Below are 18456 nucleotides of genomic sequence, written 5' to 3' on the forward strand. Positions count from 1 at the left end.
CAAAGGCAAAACGAACAAAGGACTCAAACCTGGCTTTACGCACAGAGTAAAACACAAGAAATAACTCACAAACAGAAAAAAAAAGTAGAAAGGGGCTATTTTGACAAAATGGTCACGCATGGGTGCTATACTGCAGCTGAGGATTCAGCCTGCGGTAGAAAAGCACAATGGTAGGAAAATTAAGCCACTGCCACCAGCCATTCAAAGTAGTGAGGGTAACAAAGGTTATACGAGTAGGTAGCATAGGGGGCTACTAAGTAACCCCCCAGCACTCCACATAAGATGGTGTGTGTTGGACCCACAAAGAGAAAAGGTAAGTGAAGTTAATTTCACTTTACTATTCTTTGGAACTGTAGTTCACACAAGAAAAGGTATTTAAACCTTAGGAGAAATCTAAAAGGATATCATCACCATACAAAAAGTAGATGTCTATGGAGTGTGTCAGACTCCAAAAATAAAGGGAACACATAATCCAAATCAGGTCAAAACACACATGAAGGAGTGAGAAAAAAAGCTCACCGACTCCAGGGTTAAAATTAAAAAGTCCTATAGTCAGGCAAACAAGCTGGGGGTCTCTAAGGTTGAAGGGAATTAGCACAGAAATTAGAATTCTCCGTAGCACGGACTGACAGCTTTCTCCATCCTTGTTAGAGAGAATGATCAGAAATGTGCTAATTCCCTTCTACCTTAGAGACCCCCAGCTCAATTGCTGGACTTCAGGACTTTTTCATTTTAACCCTGGAGCGAGCGAGCTTTTTTTTCACTCCCTCCAATGTGTTTTGACCCGATATGGATTATGTGTTTACTTTGTTTTTGGAGTCTAACAAACTCCATAGGCATCTACTTTATGTATGGGGAGACACAGCACCTTCAGTGCAGTTGAACAGGGAAGTCGACTTCCCAAAGGTTTAAATGCCTTCTCTTGGTGAAACTACTGTTTCCAAGAGCAGTAAAGTGAAATTGACTTTACTAACATTTTGTAACTTTCTAGACCCAGCACACGCTATTTTACCGTAGGGTGCTGGAGGGGTTACTTCGTATCCTTTGTCTAGTTTCTCATGTAACATACTTTATGATACCCTTTCCACAATGAATGGCTGGTGGCAGTGGTTTACTTTTTACTAACATTGTGAGCTTTTACTGTGGGCTGCAATTGCAGCTGCAGTAAGACACCCATGGGAGCCCACTTTGTCAAAATGGCCCTGGTCGTCTTTTTTTGGTCATTTCTTGTTGGAAAGGTCCTTCTGGAGATTTACTATGCACGCCAAAGCAGGTATGGTCCCTTGGTTCATCCTGTCTTTGGCGGGATTTCAGCATGTCTGGCAGGGGCAGGAAGTGAGGGAGGTGCCCGAAACTCCCTGTGCTAAATCCCCTGGGTTACAAGAATGCATTCAAAGGTGAATGGCCTGCTGGCTGTCCTTGGAGGGCAGCCACCCTGCTGTGTGATTGACAGCTAGGCTGGAATGAATGGGAGAAACCTTCATAAAAAGGCGAGGCTTTTGGCTTGGAAGGCAGAGTCGACCACTGGATGAAGGACTAAGAAGAACTTGGAAGAGATGCCTACTGCAACTCCTGGACCATTGGTTTGCCCGGTGAAGCCCTGCTGCTGTGCTGAAGCTCCGAATTCGGCTTGACTAGAGAAGACCTGCAAAGGACGACCTCTCCCTTTGGGTTGGTGGGACCAATCTACCCCAAGAAGAGCTCATCTGGAAATCTTCTCAGAGCTGACTGTACTTCCATTGCTGCTGCAGGAACCGAAGTAACAGGGAAAGGAACACCAGAATCGAGTGAGTGTCTAAGTTCGGACCCGAGCCTCAGGACGATTTCTTCAGACTCCCTTGAAGCACGGCTGACCAAGCCTGAGCAACCTCAGTGCTGGACCCCAGATGCGAGGAAAGTCTGAAGTGGTATCCGAGAACTGCGCCGTTGCCATTTGCTATAGACACGAGGAGCTGAAACCGCGAACTGCTGCTGAATTGAAGTTTGCCCATTGCTGCCGCTGACCTAATTGCAGTGCAGGAGTCCCCAGACGTCCTCCCTCTTGTGCCCACAACTGAGGCCCAGGAACAACAGGATCTGTAGAGCTGTACAGAAACAGAAGCCAGCAGGAACCATTTCTTCTACCCAAAGGTACTGTAACACTAAGGGGATTAGCTCTTGTTGTGTAGCCTTGCTTGTTCTCAGTTGAGACTGGTCTTGGTTGCTTCTGCAAAGTTCTTTGCAGCTTTGCCCTTCACAAGCCTCCCAGCTTGTGGCCCTTCTGTGATTCTTTATTTCTACAATGACTTCTAAAACACTGTGCAAGACTTTTACTTACCTACAAGAAGTGTTTCAGTTCACCTATACTTTTGTTCAATGGACATTGGCTGACCTAGCTCTCTGAAATACTCTTAACTCTGACTGTTTGACCTCTCCTCCAGGAAAGGGTTAACTTGCTTTGCATTGGGGCTTTAAAAGTACTTCCCTGCTTCAGAATATTTGTGCAAGTTGTGTTTGTATTCCCTTTTCTTTGACACCAACTCAGTATTGCTCTAAATGCACCAGTGATATATTAATGTCCACAGTGTCCTAGTTATTTAAGTCGCTTGAGGGTGTAGGAACCATCTGTGTGCCATCCCAAATGGGTACTTGCTGATTTAGAGAAACTAAGTTTATATTATGAAGTGTATTTGTGTGTTGCTTATATATTGTTCCCTTCTGAAAAAGGCTTATTGAACTGACTGTTAAATTAATAATTGTTTAATCAAGAAATCTTGAGTGTAAGGGTTTGTTTGAGCACTTATCACTGCGAATCTCTGTGTAAAAGTACTACTGCCAACATTGACCCCTCTTGAGATAAGCCTGGCTGCTCAGCCACACTACCAACCTGTGTAGTGCAGACTTATTCCAAAGGTTGGGTTGCTATTGCCAGGGGGTCATGGTTGCTGTAGTCTCCCAAAGGGTACTGCACACAATCTTGCCTAACAATCCTCATAGCAGAACTAAGGAACTGAATTCCAAATAAATCCGAACAAAAGATGACCTGACTTTCCTGAAAGTGCTTAAAGCTGGATATTCAATTTACTGGGATAGGAACCTATCAACTAACCAAGCAAAGGATACAGATCGCAACAAGCTACCACAGCTACTCCACTGGCATTGCAGATGACAGTTGATCACCTCACCTTTCGGCGTATGCTCAAAACATTTGTGTTTTAATTTGTTATCTGGTAACTCTGTACTCATCCTAGCGCCAGGGTGCTTTTGGGTGTGTGCGCTCTATAAATATGTCTAACATAACATAACACAGCTAAGCCACCACTATAAGCACAGACCTTCTGGGGAAAACTCAAAACACAGAGCGAACCAACCCTGCACAGACAATTCCTCCCTGCCACCAAGAGCAAAGCACAATTCCCTTTGTCCTCTTCTTCTACCCACTACCTGTCCTACTGGCACAAACCGCCAAACACTTTTCCTCTCTCTTCTCCCTCCCTGATTAACTCCCGGAGACCATCAAAATGTCAGCAGTGCGTGAGAAATCAAATTGCACAACATCTAGACCTTACAGGAAACTGCCTTTCAGTACTTCCACACTTCTCACATCTTGGAGTCACAACAAAGAATACTGATCGCTTCCTTTATGGCACCCTATCATCAATCAACTCCAGCTACATAACCAGCCCACTGGGAGAGTTCTGAGAGCACAAACTAATCTGTGAACACTGTTCTTGACACAGTCTAGCCAAACTCGATCAAGTTAATTTGAACTAAGCAGGAAAGCGGACTTCAAGAGCTAATGCATTGCATCCTTTTCCAACTGCACACAGCTTGTGTGTCGCATCTGGATACCACGAGGGAGCACATTGCATTATCTCATCTCTATATGGTTCAACATCAAAGTACCTCCAAACCTAGGTACTTAGTATGGCACATTCAAATAGTTCCATGTTGTGTTATGTTTTCAAATGTAGGGGCATCACGATACACACTGCTCTGTACTGGTAGGCAGAAGACTCATTTTGCATGGCCCTGAGAAAAGGGCTTATATTGTTGCACCCGCTAGTGGTTTCCAAAAGATAGATATGCTTACAAATATCTGCAGCATCCCTGAATTGTGTACGGTTTCTGTTTGCATGAGGAGATGCAGAACCACATTGTTATAGTTTGCCCTACTGTGTCTCACAACTAGGTATCTCAACAAACCTTTTGCCACTGGATCTTTCCCCTCTCCCCTCAAGCACTCCCTTGTGCGCCCCTCCTGAAAAAACCTTCAGCAGACCCTACCTGTCAAGCCAATTACCGCTCTATTTCAATCACAACCTTCGTGGGGAAAACTGCTGGAGAAGCGGGCCTTGCCCCAACTTAACTCACACAGTGAACTTGATGGTGGTCTCCACAACTGTCAATCTGGATTCAGAGCATCCAGAGGCACGGAACCTGCTCTTCTGAACACCCGTGAAGAACTGTTCGCATCTCTTGAGTCCTCCTTGGTCTGCCAATCTCACAGTTGCTGTGATTGGTGTCTGTTAGGGAGAATTCATATTTCTGTGCCAATTCCCTTCAACCTTAGAAACCGCCAGCTCTTTTGCTGGACTTTAAGACTTTTTAATTTTAACCCTGGAGTGAGCCCTTTTTCTCACTCGTGTTTTGACCTGATTTGGATTATGAGTTTAGTTTTTGGAGTCTGACAAACTCCATAGGTATCTACTTTTTGGATGGTGACACACAGCACCTTCAGTGTCACAGAGAAATCCTTTAGATTTATCATAAGGTTTCAATACCTTTTATTGTGTGAACTACTGTTCCCAAGAATAGTAAAAAGGAATTGACTTTACTTAACTCGTCTCTTTGGGGGTCCAGCACACACAATCTTCTGTGGTGTGCTCGGATGGGGGGGTGGGGTGGGAGGGGTGTTACTTTGTAGCCCCTCTTCCCACCTACTCCTGTAACATTGTGTATGTTGCCCTCACTACTTTAAACGACTGGTGGCAGTGGTTTAATGTTCCGACAAGTGTGCTTTTCTACCACAGGCTGAATCCTCAGCTGCAGTATAGCACCCATGGTGTCAAAATGGGCAGATCTCTTTTTTCATCATTTTCTGGTTGCAAATTCCTTTTTGGGGTTTTACTCTGCGCTCCAAGCCTAGTTTGAGACCTTTGTTCGTTTTGCCTTTGGCGGCCTTCAGTACTGAAACCCACCTCTGGCTCCAGTGTGTCTGAAAGGGCAGGAAGTGAGGGCGGTTCCCAAAACTCCCCGGTCCTTTATCTATAGGAATGGTTACATGCACCCAGTCCTGAGAACTGGCTGGCTGGCTGTCCTTTCAGGACTGCCACCCTGCTGTTTGGGTGACAGCCTAGGCCGTGCATGAATGGGAGAAACCTGCTTAAAAGTGAGGGTTTTGGGACTAAAGGCAGAGTAGAACACTGGGAAGAACACCCGAAGAAACTGAAAGAAGCTTGCTGAATCCTCCTGGACCTTTGAATTGCCCGGTGAAGCCCTGCTGCTGTGCTGAAACTCCTTTTTCTGATCGACAAGAGAAGCTTTGGAAGGGACGACTTCTTCCCTTGGGTTAGTGGTACCAACTAACCCCGAGACGAACTCCACTGGACCAACTTCCCTGACTGGCTTTACTACTTTGCTAGTGCTGGAACAGAGTGCCAGGGGTCGAGAAATCCATAGTAGAGTGCAACGTCTGCAAGCCAGCCAGAAGCTCCAGGAGTCTTCCTTAGGACCCTCCAGAAGCAGGACGACCAGACATAGTGTCCCCCAACAAGAGTGCAGGACTCAAGAAGTGAAGGAAGCCCAACCGGTTTCCAAGGTCCGCGGTGGTGCCGTTTACTGAGAACTGAAACAGCAAAGTGCCACTGATCTGAAAAGAGCCTGTAGCTGCCACCAACCTCCGAATTGCTGCCACAGGAGCCCTCTAGATTCCTCACCCTTGTCCCCACGACTGAGACCCAGGAACCCAGGATCTGCATCACCGCAACCAGACAGAAACCCTGCTGGATCACTCTTCTAACCAAAGGTACTGTTCCGACTTTGGGTTACCTCAGTGTCTTTAGCTTTGCTCTTCTCAGTTGACACTTGATTTCAGCTCTACCCTTCACAAGTGTAACAGCAGGTGACACTACAGCGATTTTTCTTCAACAAACTCTCTAATTTTGTGCAGGACTTTGTTATCAAAGAAGTGCCTCAGCTCAATAGACCATCCTCCAATTGACTTTGGCTGTCCTGGCTCTCTGCAGACTCTTCTAGTCCACTTACATTTACTGTCCCTCGGAGGTGATAACTCGGTTTTAAAAGATTGCCCGGAAAGGTTTTTATCTAGACTTCATTGGAAAATTTAAGTGTTCACATGCTCTTAAAACCTGTTTAATCGTTTTCCTTCCCTTAACCTTTCCTTTCTACCAACCTCAGAACCTACGACGTGTACTAGTGATATATAAATGCCATTACTGTCCTAGTTCATGAAGTCACCTCAGGGTGTAGACAGTGTGTAAAAAGCAACTCTAAAGAGTATCTACTAGCTTTGTGTTGATTTTGGAAAAGTATTTTAAAGTATATTTGATTGTTACATATATTGTCCTTTTTAAAGAATGCTCATTTAAAAACTGATGTTCCATAAATAACTATTTTAACTAAAACCTAGTGTGTAAGTGTTACTTGTATTTGCGAATTTCATTGATACAGCTCACATTTACCCCTCTTTAGATAAGCCTGGCTGCTCAGTCACACTACCAACTTTGGCAGTACAGGTCTATACCAAAAGGTGGGTTACCTAATACCAAGAAGACAATTGTTGTGTAGTCTCCCACATGTTTACTGCATCGATTCTTGCCCAACAGTGTCCTAGGGCTTTATGCATCCTCTGGGTGCTTGAACTCTCGCACCAAATCGTCCCAGCTTCAGTATACCTTCAGCACTTGCCTCGGCACCCCCTCCGCCTGGAGGCTCGCACTTCTCCACCCAACGCGGCTCCAGGCCGTGTAGCACTTACCATACCTTGCACTTCATCTGCGGCTCATTCACAAGCACATACACCCCAGCACTTACCCAGCTGCCCTCTTCTTTGCTACACTTGCACGTTCTGAATACTCACAAGGCATAGTAGGTTTGTCCTTTCCTTCCCCCCCACTGTACTTAATATTTTGTGTATTTCAATGTATGTCAATCCCATGTTCCCTCCCTGTTGACATGTGGGAGCTTTGAAACAGAATGTACTTATTGTAGTTTGATGAGTTTTCTCATTGTATAAATATGTAACTTTTTCTCTTGGAATGTGTCATAGCATTGTAATATGCCAATTTGCAAAAGTCTACTAGTACTTGCGAGAGAATGTATTTGAAAAATTAGTATATAGATCTCCTAATTGATATTTGAAAGTAATAAGTAGGTACATATGACCGAGGAGGGCATTACATGAAATTTTCATTCAGAATGTATATGAAATTTGAATACTTAAATTGAATACTTAAATTATGATAGTTTTACGTATATGGTAATGTTTACACTAGAGATTTGAGGGCTGTGAGGATGTCATTGCGCTTCCTGCATGGTGATGTCATGCCAAAACATACATGTAATTTTTAGCATTTTAAGTACAACGCTGACCTTTAGACCGAGGACTACTGGGACAGCACAGTCAGCATAGAGGTACGATTCAATTGCACAGATCAGTTTCAATGATTTACTGAACATAGATATATACACACGAACCCAGGGCAATTCCCATAAATATTTCTATATTATGTTTTGTGTCTTCCAGATTCTAGTTTTGTATGAATATCTCAAGCGTTTCTTTATTCTCTGGTGAGAGAAGGTATTGTAAGGCCTCATATTGGCTGATTACCACAGGTTTTGGACAGATTGATCAGTAAATGGCTGAGTATGTACAAATAGATTTTTGATTTAGCATATGTTAAATTTTTGTTTAAAATGTTCGATCAAAGTATCTCCCATTACAACTGATTGACCGGTATTAGATTGCTCCAGTTGGTTTTGGCATTGATCTTGCTTACATATCTTGTATATTGTGTACCATGAAGATTCTTAAAGGTCATAGACTGATTGTGAGCATTATACTTTTCAACTTTATGTTATGTTACTTGCCATTTATATAGCGCTCTATACATCATTGGTATGACCTCAAAGCGCTAGTATGTTGAACGACCTCGGGAACTGTAGTTCTGGTCAGTAGAGAGAGGTAGTGTTGTAGGGTGCGTAGGTGCACCAGATAAGTGTGCAGCTGTGTAGTTGCAGGATGGTAGTTGCATCCTAGCATTTAGGTGTGGTGCTGGAGGTGTCCGTTGGATGTGTGCCGTCTGGTGGATAGACATCCAGACTGGGCTGTGGCTGCTTTAGGCCTGAAGGACGCATATGTGAGCAACTATGATCAGGGGTATGGAACAAGTTACTTACCTGTAACTGTTGTTCTCCAGCATGGGTCTGGCATGGATTCACATGCTCATGAATATTCCCCGTTGTCAGGCTGGGAATCCTCAGTAAAGAAAAAATCAGTATCAGTTTTGTTTCTGATCTGTCTTTCCTAGTAGTAACCAATCACTGATCTCTGCGTCATACTGACCACAGCCAATGACTGCCCTCTACCTAAGCCCCGCCTCTGGCAGCCATCTTCAGATTTGGTAGCACGTGAAGTGGCAGTATGACCAAGTGAAGAGCCGCAGAGGGGTAGGCGGGAGGGTTTGCATGTGAATCCATGCCAGACCCATGCTGGAGAACAACAGTTACAGGTAAGTAACTTGTTCCTTCTCCAGCATGGGGTCTGGCATGGATTCACATGCTCATGAATATAAGATTAAATAGCAGTACACACATGCATAACCACGGGGGGTGGTAAAAGGCTCAACATTAAGCAATACAAAAAACTCAACATTAAGCATCTCTTACCTCCTCACCAGGCTCACCTTAAGCGAACAGGTTGCGCAGCACTGCTTGGCCGACCCTGGACTCCTCCCTGGAATCCCGATCGACGCAGTAGAATCTTGTGAAGGTGTGCGTCGACCTCCACGTAGCAGCCCTGCAGATGTCCAGCAGGGGCACACCAGATAAGAACGCCGTAGTAGCAGCGATCGCTCTGGTCGAATGGGCTCTCGGACGGCCTGGCAGCGGTCGGTTAGCCAACCGGTGACAGTGCATGATGCAGCCGGAGAGCCATCTGGAAATAGAAGACTTCGAGAGAGCCTTCCCTTGATTCACAGGTCCAAAGTTCACGAACAGCTGTGATGTCCTCCGGAAACTCTTTGTGCGGTCCACGTAGAACTTCAGCGCTCTAGCCACATCCAGTGAGTGCAAAGTTCTCTCGGCCGGCGACGAAGGAGACAGGAAGAAAACAGGCAACACCAAGGGCTCGTTAAGATGGAAGTCCGACGGCACCTTGGGCATAAAGGAGGGGTGAGTCCTAAGCACCACCCTCGAGGCATGGAAAGTCAAGTACGGCGCCTTGCAGGATAGGGCCTGGATCTCTCCCACTCGTCGTGCGGAGGTAATGGCCACCAGGAGCGCAGTCTTCCATGACACAAACTTCATCGGTGCGGAGTGCATCGGCTCGAATGGGGGCCCCATGAGCCTGGTCAGCACCACGTTAAGTTCCCACGCCGGGCCTTCACCGGCGGGAACGACCGGAACAGTCCTTTCATAAACTCTTTCACCAGTCGATGGGACCACAGGGACGTCCGTCCCGTGGTTCTGGTATATCTGGAGATCGCCGACAGATGAATCTTAATGGAGGCATGGGCTAGCCCAGCCTTTGCCAGCGATAGCAGGTTGGGCAGCACTTGAGGGGCCGTAATCCGTAGGGGGTTGATCTTCTGTGCTCGGCACCAGATAGAGAACCTCTTCCACTTATGACTGTAGCATTTGAGAGTCGCGGACGCCCTGGCCTTTGCAAGAACCTCTCTGCAATCGGCCGGTATATCGTAGCCTCCAAACTCTAGCGCTGCAGGAGCCAAGCCTGCAGGTTCAGCGACGCCGGGTCGTGGTGGAAGATGGCACCTCCTTCTCTGGAGAGAAGGTCCGCGTCCGCCGACAGCTTGATGGGAGGGGACGTTGACAAGTCCAGAAGGTCCGGGAACCAGATCTGCCTCGGCCACGCCGGTGCGACGAGGATCATCCTGCACCGGGACCTCTTGAGCTGGCTGATGAGTCGAAGCAGCAACGGCGGGAACGCATACAGGTATAGGCCGTCCCAGGGGAACGAGAACGCATCGCCCATGCTTCTCGGCTGGGGAAACCTGCTGGCGAACCTCTTGCAGTTCGAGTTCGTCGCTGTTGCGAACAGGTCGATTTGGGGTTTGCCCCATCGTCGGAAGAGTTGATCCACCTGATCCTGGCGCAGTTCCCACTCGTGACATGCACGCAGCTCCCTGCTGAGCGAGTTGGCGATGGTGTTGCTTTCTCCTGCCAGGTGGAAGGGAACCAGGAACATCCCCTGGGCGACCGCCCAGTGCCACAGATCCTGTGCCTCCTTGGATAGGGCTGGGGATCTGGTGCCCCCCTGCTTCCGTATGTAAAACATTGTCGTGGTGTTGTCCGTGAAGATCCGCACCACCTTGCCCTTGAGCGACGGGAGGAACGATTTGAGAGCCCAGAACACGGCTCGGAGTTCCAGGATGTTGATGTGCAGGAGCCTCTCCTCCGGGAGCCAGAGGCCTCTTGCGTGGAGATCTTCAGTGTGGGTGCCCCAACCTTCCAGGGAGGCGTCTGTCGTCACCGTCTCCTGGTACGCCGGTGTCTGAAAGTCCTTGCCCGCCGTGAGGTGCGCTCGAACAACCCACCACTGAATCACCCGCCGGAACACCTCGTTGAGGGGGACCCTGTCTTCGAATGTGCCCGTCGCCTGCATCCAACAGGCGTCGAGAAATTCTTGAAGAGGGCGCATCCGTAGTCTGCAGAGGCGCACCAGGTAGATGCAACAGGACATCATCCCCAGGAGGGACTTGATGGACCTCACCCTTGCCACGTCCGTGGCAAGCAGGCGCTGCACTTTGCCTAGAATGGTCTTCGTCCGTTCTTCCGACGGGGCCGCCAGGCGCCTCACTGTATCGAGCTTCGCTCCCAGAAACAGGGCCACCTGCGACGGCACCAGGTGGGACTTTGGGTAGTTTATGGTGAATCCCAGGTCTGTGAATAGCTGGACGGTCCTCGCAGTGTGTCCGACGGCGAGTTCCCTCATCCTTGAGCGGATGAGCCAGTCGTCCAGGTAGGGGTAGATGTGAATCCCCTGCAGGCGCAGGCGCAGCCGCGCCGCCACTGGTGCTAGGCACTTGGTAAAGACCCTGGGGGCCGACTTCAATCCGAACGGCAGTGCTCTGAAGTGGTAGTGGTGTCGCTGGACGACGAACCTGAGGAACTTTCGGTGACTTTTGAGGATGGGAACGTGGAAGTAAGCATCCTCCAGGTCCAACGACGATAGAAAGTCGCCTTCCTCCAGCTGTCCCAGTACGTGCTGGAGGGTGACCATCCTGAACTTTTGTGATCTGATGTATTTGTTCAAACGAAGAAGGTCAAGGATGGGGCGCCAGCCGCCCGTCTTCTTCCTGACGAGGAAGTACCTTGAGTATACCCCGGAGACCCGGAGCCTCTTTGGGACAAGCTCGATGGTGCCTCTCCTGAGCATCGCCCGTACTTCCAACAGCAGTTGCGGGACGTGATTTTCCTTCCTGGCCACAGGTGGAACGTGAGGGCACTTCTTCAGGAATTCGATAGTGTGTCCTCTTGCCAGGGTATCCAGCACCCAACGGTCGGTGGAGATGGACTTCCACACGCCGACGAAGTTAGTCAGCCGGCCTCCCACCGGGGTGCTTCGGTGGGGGCCCCGAGACCACGGCCGGTTCAGTCCTGCTTGGAGGTGGTGGCCTTGCCGCCCTGGCCACCTTGCAGACGGCGGCGAGGCGCTCCCTGCTTGCCGCGACCCCTGTAGGCCTCCTGAGACGAGGAGCGTGCCGCCTGGCGGTAGGACGAGCCACCGCTGGATCCCTTGGAGGCACCCTGTCTGCCTACGGAGCTCCGAAAGGGCCGTCGTTGCTGAAGGGCTCCTAGGGCGCGGGCCGTCTCCGTGTCTGTTTTTATGGCTTGGAGGGATTCGTCCACCGCCTTCCCGAACAAGTTGCTGCCGTCGAACGGCATGTCCAACACCCTGGTCTGGACGTCCTGACGGAAGTCGGTCGCCCAGAGCCAACCCCGTCGTCATAGGCAAACACCATTGCCCAGCTGGCGGAACCCGGTATCAGCAAGATCGGTTGCCACCGTTATGGCGTGGTCCGATGCCACCTCGCCCTCTTGCAGTATTTCCAGAGCCTCGGACCTCTTGTCATCCGGCAGGAAGTCCAATATGGGGGCCAGCTTAAACCAGAGCTCCCTGTCGTAACGGGCCACGATCTTGTCGGGCGGCGAGGCCCGTGCGACGGGAGACCCGTTCCGTCGCCCTCAGAACCCGTCGTCGAGCCCAACGCACAGTCATCTCCCGACTCGTGGGAGGATGAGGAGGGAACTGTAGGCCTTACGGGGGCGAGCGGAGGAGAGGGTTGGGTCCTCCGTCGTTTGTTCTGAGGACTTCCCGACGGGCCAGGTTGCGGGTCCTCCGGCCTGGGCCGTGGGAATCTCGTCCTTATCTCAGAGCATAAGGACTGGATGGCAGACAAAATGGCCGCCGAGCCATCCTGAGACCTAGGATCTGGCTGCGCCGGAAGGGAAGGCCGCTCTTCCTCACCATCGTCGTCTTCCTCGGTTATCTCCCGAGGATCTTCCTGACGGGATCGAACCTTCTCGAATTGGACTTCGAGGTTCCTCACGGCCTCGGTCGGTTCCTCCTCCGAGGCTGACTCCGAGCTCGAGGAGGGCACTGTGCCCCCCCCCCTCGCTTCTTCCATCATGGCGGCCACGACGATGGGCTGAAAAGAGGATTCCCTCCTTGGCGGCAGGGAAACTAGTCCCGGCGGCGGTCTCCGCTGGCAGTGTCTCTGCCGGCTTGGCCAGACTCGCCGCAATAGCCTCGATAGAGGCCTTCGCCTGCTGGGTAGGGGCCTTCACCACCTTAGGTGCGTCCCGGGCCCTCTCCTTCGGGGGAGGGGCGACGCCTCGCTCCCCCTCTTCCGAGATCGGACGGGGCTTCTCCCGAAGCTTACCCGGGGTCTCGGACTTGCTCTTCCCCGAACCGGAGCATTGGCTCGTGGTTGACGGTGCCGGGGAAGGTGCGCCCTGCCTGGCGACCGAAGAGCCCGACCTTTCGGCGCTCCCGGAGCCAGCGGACTCGCGGCGCTTCGCCTGGTGTTGGGACCCCGTCGCCGGGGCGCCCGCACAGGACTTAGAAGCCCGCTCGGACCCTTTCTTCTTCTCACCCGTCGAGCCCTTCTCCAACCAGCTTGCGAGACGGGATTGACGGTCCCTCATGGTCCGCTCCGACAAGTTCTTGCAGAACTGTCAGTCCTTCTCTACATGAGTCTTGTCCCCATGAAGACAGTAGAGGAATCGCGAATGTTCGTCTTAAACACATTCTGCAGCCCGCATCCAGGGCCGCTGCGAAACAGCTTGGGTCCGGGTGACGAAATCGCATCCTGGGCCATCTCGAAGTAGGCCGCGAATCTTCTGGAATCCTCCAAGAAGTTGATTCGACGAAATCTTCACCCTTGAGGGGCGTAGGAAAATCCCGCAACGGGTAGCCGTTAACGGGAGTAGAAACGGTGGAGCTTGAGGCTCGATTAACCGAAAAAAAGTGAAAGTTCACCTGAAAAAGCGCGAAACACGCAGTAATAGCTCGAGAGCTAAGCACGAGGACTCCCAACACTTGAACGTGCGGTAAAAATCTGAAGATGGCTGCCAGAGGCGGGGCTTAGGTAGAGGGAAGTCATTGGCTGTGGTCAGTATGACGCAGAGATCAGTGATTGGTCACTACTAGGAAAGACAGATCAGAAACGAAACTGATTTTTTCTTTAACGAGGATTCCCAGCCTGACGACGGGGAATATTCATGAGCATGTGAATCCATGCCAGACCCCATGCTGGAGAAAGCTGTGTTCTAGTTGGGTGATGGTGTATAGTAGTAGTAGTAGTAAGAGTAGTGATGTGGTGGTTATCTATAGAGCGCCGGAGACCAGGCATAAGGACAGGATGGTGGAAACATAACGACAAACGGACACTTCGAGACAGGGGGCAATATGGGTGTATGGGGGGGATACAGATATGTGGCATATATGGGGGATACAGATATATAGTGACAGCATGGGGAATGGGGAAAGGGTGCACAGTGGTATACGTGTGGAGCGAATTCCATCCAATTCTCCTCATTCCATCTGCCCCATTCATTCTGTGCACTCCATCCATTCCTTCTACTTCATCCACTCTATTCCATCCACTCTATTTATTCCATCGACTCATCCACTCTATTTGTCCCCTCCAGTTCCCATCCAGTTTCATCAATCTATCCAGTTTCTTCCAAGGCATCCGATTCCATCCACTCCCTCCATTCCAGCCACTCTCCCCATTCCAGCTTTATGCTGAGAGGATGGTCCTGGGGTCCAGAATGCATTAGCCAAGCACCGTCAACTGCATTTTTAAAGATGGAATAGGACATCAATAAAATGATTTTTTCAGACCAAGGAGAGGAAGAAGAGTGAAGAATCTTCAACTGTGTTGCAACATTTATGTAATTTGGTATAGATTGTGTTCCACAGGGGTGTATACAGCATCTTGGGAGAATCCCAAGACTTGTTTGTGTATAATGTCCGAGTTGGTGAATGGTGGATCTGATCTGTGCCCAAATAAGTTGGTGAAATAATAAGTAATCGATTAATAGTACAATATTTGTAAGTGGTGGCTTTAATATTAGTTGTTCTGGCAGGCGACTCCTTACAATCCCTTGGATTGTGTCTATTGAAGTAATGGTATATTGGCCATAGTGGAGTATGGCCAGTCCTGTAAAAGTTGCAGGTCTATGGATTTAGATGGTAGAAAAGCCTAACCATCAATCATAAAAGTTATACCAGGGATTGAATCCAGGACTCTGCGCCATCAATTGTGTTCATGTTAAGTTTTAATTGATCAACCAATATTGTCATTTAAGCCCATATACTGTAGATGACATGTTTCAGCTGCTTCAAGCCTTTTTCAAATCAGGGCTGTGGATTATAGGATCAAATTACAAAGACTGCTATCTCAAAAAACAATAACGGGGTCAAATCCCCAGATCAAGCAGAAATCTGCTTCCACGTTCGAAAAAACATAACGCGTCAGCAAGAAATAGTACAAGTCGATTAATACAGGGTGGTGCCCACCATACTTCAATTTGGTCATTTCCGATCTGGAAACAATACACCTCCCGTTGACCCATCGCAACCAATGTAGAAAGCACACCTGCACAGAAGCCAGTTACTCCTGGCACTACACACACAAGAGATCAGCACAATACCTTTGTCTTTTCCTTCTTTCTCCCACCACCCCACCTCTGTCTTTCAGATCCACAAGAGCACCTATAGACCATGCAAATGACAGCGGTGAGCGGTACAAATCTACATATTTCTAAACAGTCTTCCGATTTAACGGCTTACATGCATTGGTAAATATGCTCCTTGTGAAATAAAATGTCAACCAAATGTGACTTCAGCCATTTCATTCATAAGAAATGTGTTTCCTTACATGCTCCTAGAATTGAATTCTTGTTCGAAACTAGCACTGGCATAGTCAACAGTTCTGGCTTGTGGATAGGTATTTGAAAGGCATTTGGCCAGGTGCTGCTAGCATATCCCCAGTTACTCACGCCATTTTCCAGACAATGCCACCTTATTGCTAGGTAGTACATTATGTCAGTGCCTGGCAAACTCTTATCCCCATGCCTATACAAAGGCAAAAACGGTCTGCTTGGCCAATTCTCACTTCATTCATTATCGGATGTCCAGAAAGTTTCCACTAGTATTCCCCATGAATCCAGTGTTTCACCTTTTAAACATGAAAATAGAACAAAATATATGGAAAAGATATTCTTTGTAAACTCCCTTGCTAGTAAAGATGGTTTAAATTGAGCAATCAACCGCTTCACATTCCTCAAGGAAGAAAGTTCCTGCAGAAGAGAAGCAAGAGGTCACACATGTGACCCCACCACCAGCTGATGCTGAGTTGATGTCAGAGGAATCCCCAGAAGAAGCATCTTCAAACGAGTCAGAGGTGGAGGAGATTCAAACCTGTCTGGAAGATCTGGGTCCTAGAGACCATCCTGAGCTGCAAACTGCTTGCAGAAGGTGGACTCTCAAGGACAGATTTCAGTAGAGGACAGAGGTTCCCTCTCTAGAAGATCTGTGTCAGCAGGCAGCTTTCCAGGGTGAAGGTCAATAACCTGGGAAGCATAAACTATACTGGGAGGATGGATTCCTTTACAGTGAGCCTATGGAATCTATTCCAGGGGACCTCAGGAGACTGGTGGTACACACAAAAATTGAGATCCAAATTAGCACATGAAGTCCCATGGCTGGTCATTTGAGTTCAAAAAGGACCATGGAGAGGATATCACTGCACTTCTACTGGCCCAAGATGGGTGCAGAGATTGAGAAACATTGTAGGAGTTGCCACACTGGCCAGTTGTGGAGCCAGAGAGGTGGGGATTGACAATGTTGGTCCCCTAGACCCGTCAACTTCTTGAGGCAACCAATTTATATTGGATATAGTGGAACATGCCACTTGGTACCCTGAAGCCATTCCAATGAGAACGGTTACTGCTCAGGCAGTGGCTAAGGCCCGCCCTACCTGGTATTTTTACCAGAGTAAGATTTTCTAAGGAGGTTGTATCTGACAGGGGGTCACATTGTATGTCCCACTACGTGCAGGGCATGCAGAAAACCTGTACGGCCACCTAGAAGTTCCCAACATCCTACCACCCTCAAACAAATGGGTTGTTAGAAAGGTTGAACAGGACTATGAAGAGCACGATTGTAGCCTTGGACGACTCACTTGGAAGAAAGTGGGACTAACTTCTGCCATGCCTTCATTTTGCCTATAGAGAAGTACCTCAAGCTGGGGCAGGCTATAGTCCCTTTGAGTTACTTTATGGTCATCCTGTCAGAGGCCCTCTGGCATTGATGAAGGAGGGACTGGAGATTACTCCACCCCTCACACTAGTAAGGATTACTGACTGTGCTAGGCCTCAGACATAGGATGGCACAAATGATGACTGAGGCTTCAGAGAAGTTCTTATGGTTCCAGTAAGACAGTGGGTCTTTCAGGACAAATGTACAGGACCCTTCAAGGTTGTAGCTTGTTTCCAGACCAGACATTGGAGCTTTTCTTGATCAGAAGCTACGAGTAGAGAAGAGTGAGCCTCTCCCAGACCCTCTCAGGCCATACCCTTTGGGTGGCTCTATAGAAGGAGTTAAACTCATTTCTAATCTGACTCTGCAGCAACAGGATGAGTGCAAAGCTCTCTTAGATCAGTTTGCCCCTCTGTTCTCACACCAGGCCTGACCCCTTGGGGCCAATATGACATCGTCACTGGTGATCGTGTACCTGCTAAAAGCAGGGGCTACAGAATGTCAGACAATGCAAGAAGCCACATTAAAGAGGAGGCCAATAAGATGCTTGACCTTGGAGTGATTGAACATTCCATAGGTCCTTGGGCTAGCCCAGTGGTGTTTGTGATAACAGCAGGAACCAAGGAACTTGGATTCTGTGTGGACTATAGGGCCTTGAATTCAGTGAGCAAGACTGATGCCCATCCAAGGGCAGATGAACCCGTGGATAAGCTGGCCTCAGCAAAGTTCCACAGTACTTTTGACCTGACAAGCGGTTATTGGCAGATTGCCATGACTGACCATCCCAAGGACAAAACAGCATTGTCAACGCCAGAAGGCTTGTACCAGTTTAAGGTCATGCCCTCTGGACTAAAGAATGCACCTGCCACTTTTCAGAGAATAGTTAATCATGTTCTGAATGGGTTAGAGAATGTCTGCATGGCATACTTGGGTGACATTTCAGTGTTCAGCCATACCTGGGAAGAACCTATCCACCTGGAAAATGTGTTGCAGGGCCTTCAACAGGCCAATCTGATCATCAAAGCAAGTAAGTGCCAAGTTGGTCAGAGGAAGGTAGTCTACCTTTGTCATGAGGTAGGAAGAGGGGCGGTTATAAGCCCTTACCCAGTAAGGTACAAGCAGTACAAGACTGGGCCACTCCAACTACTCAAATTCAAGAGCCTTCTTAGGTCTTACTGGTTACTACAGGAACTGGTAGAACAGCTGGAGCCCAGGGACACCACTACCTTAAGCAGCCATCTTGCCTTTGTCGCCTGGCGGCCTATGTGTCATCTTCTAAGTAGTAGGATATCACCCATTCCATGTTTCTCACTTCTCAAGACTAGGATATGACCCAATGGCATCCCACCAGATCACTGGACTTGTACTTCTATGCGACAATGTGCCATATCCCTTGGGATTTACATTATTCCCATGTGTGCCATTCTACCACTTCACGGTAGAAC

The 18456-nt window shown here is 48.8% G+C and overlaps 1 protein-coding gene across 1 annotated transcript in view; it reads right to left on the reverse strand.

Moving 5' to 3' along the window:
- Nucleotides 1–18456, reverse strand: part of CBL (Cbl proto-oncogene) — a 964911-nt gene that overhangs the window by 381705 nt on the left and 564750 nt on the right. The gene's annotated exons all lie outside the window — the stretch shown is intronic.

This window comes from Ambystoma mexicanum, chromosome 9 (assembly GCF_040938575.1).
Source record: "Ambystoma mexicanum isolate Mex_15411 chromosome 9, UKY_AmexF1_1, whole genome shotgun sequence".
NCBI classification, from domain to species: Eukaryota; Metazoa; Chordata; class Amphibia; order Caudata; family Ambystomatidae; genus Ambystoma; species Ambystoma mexicanum.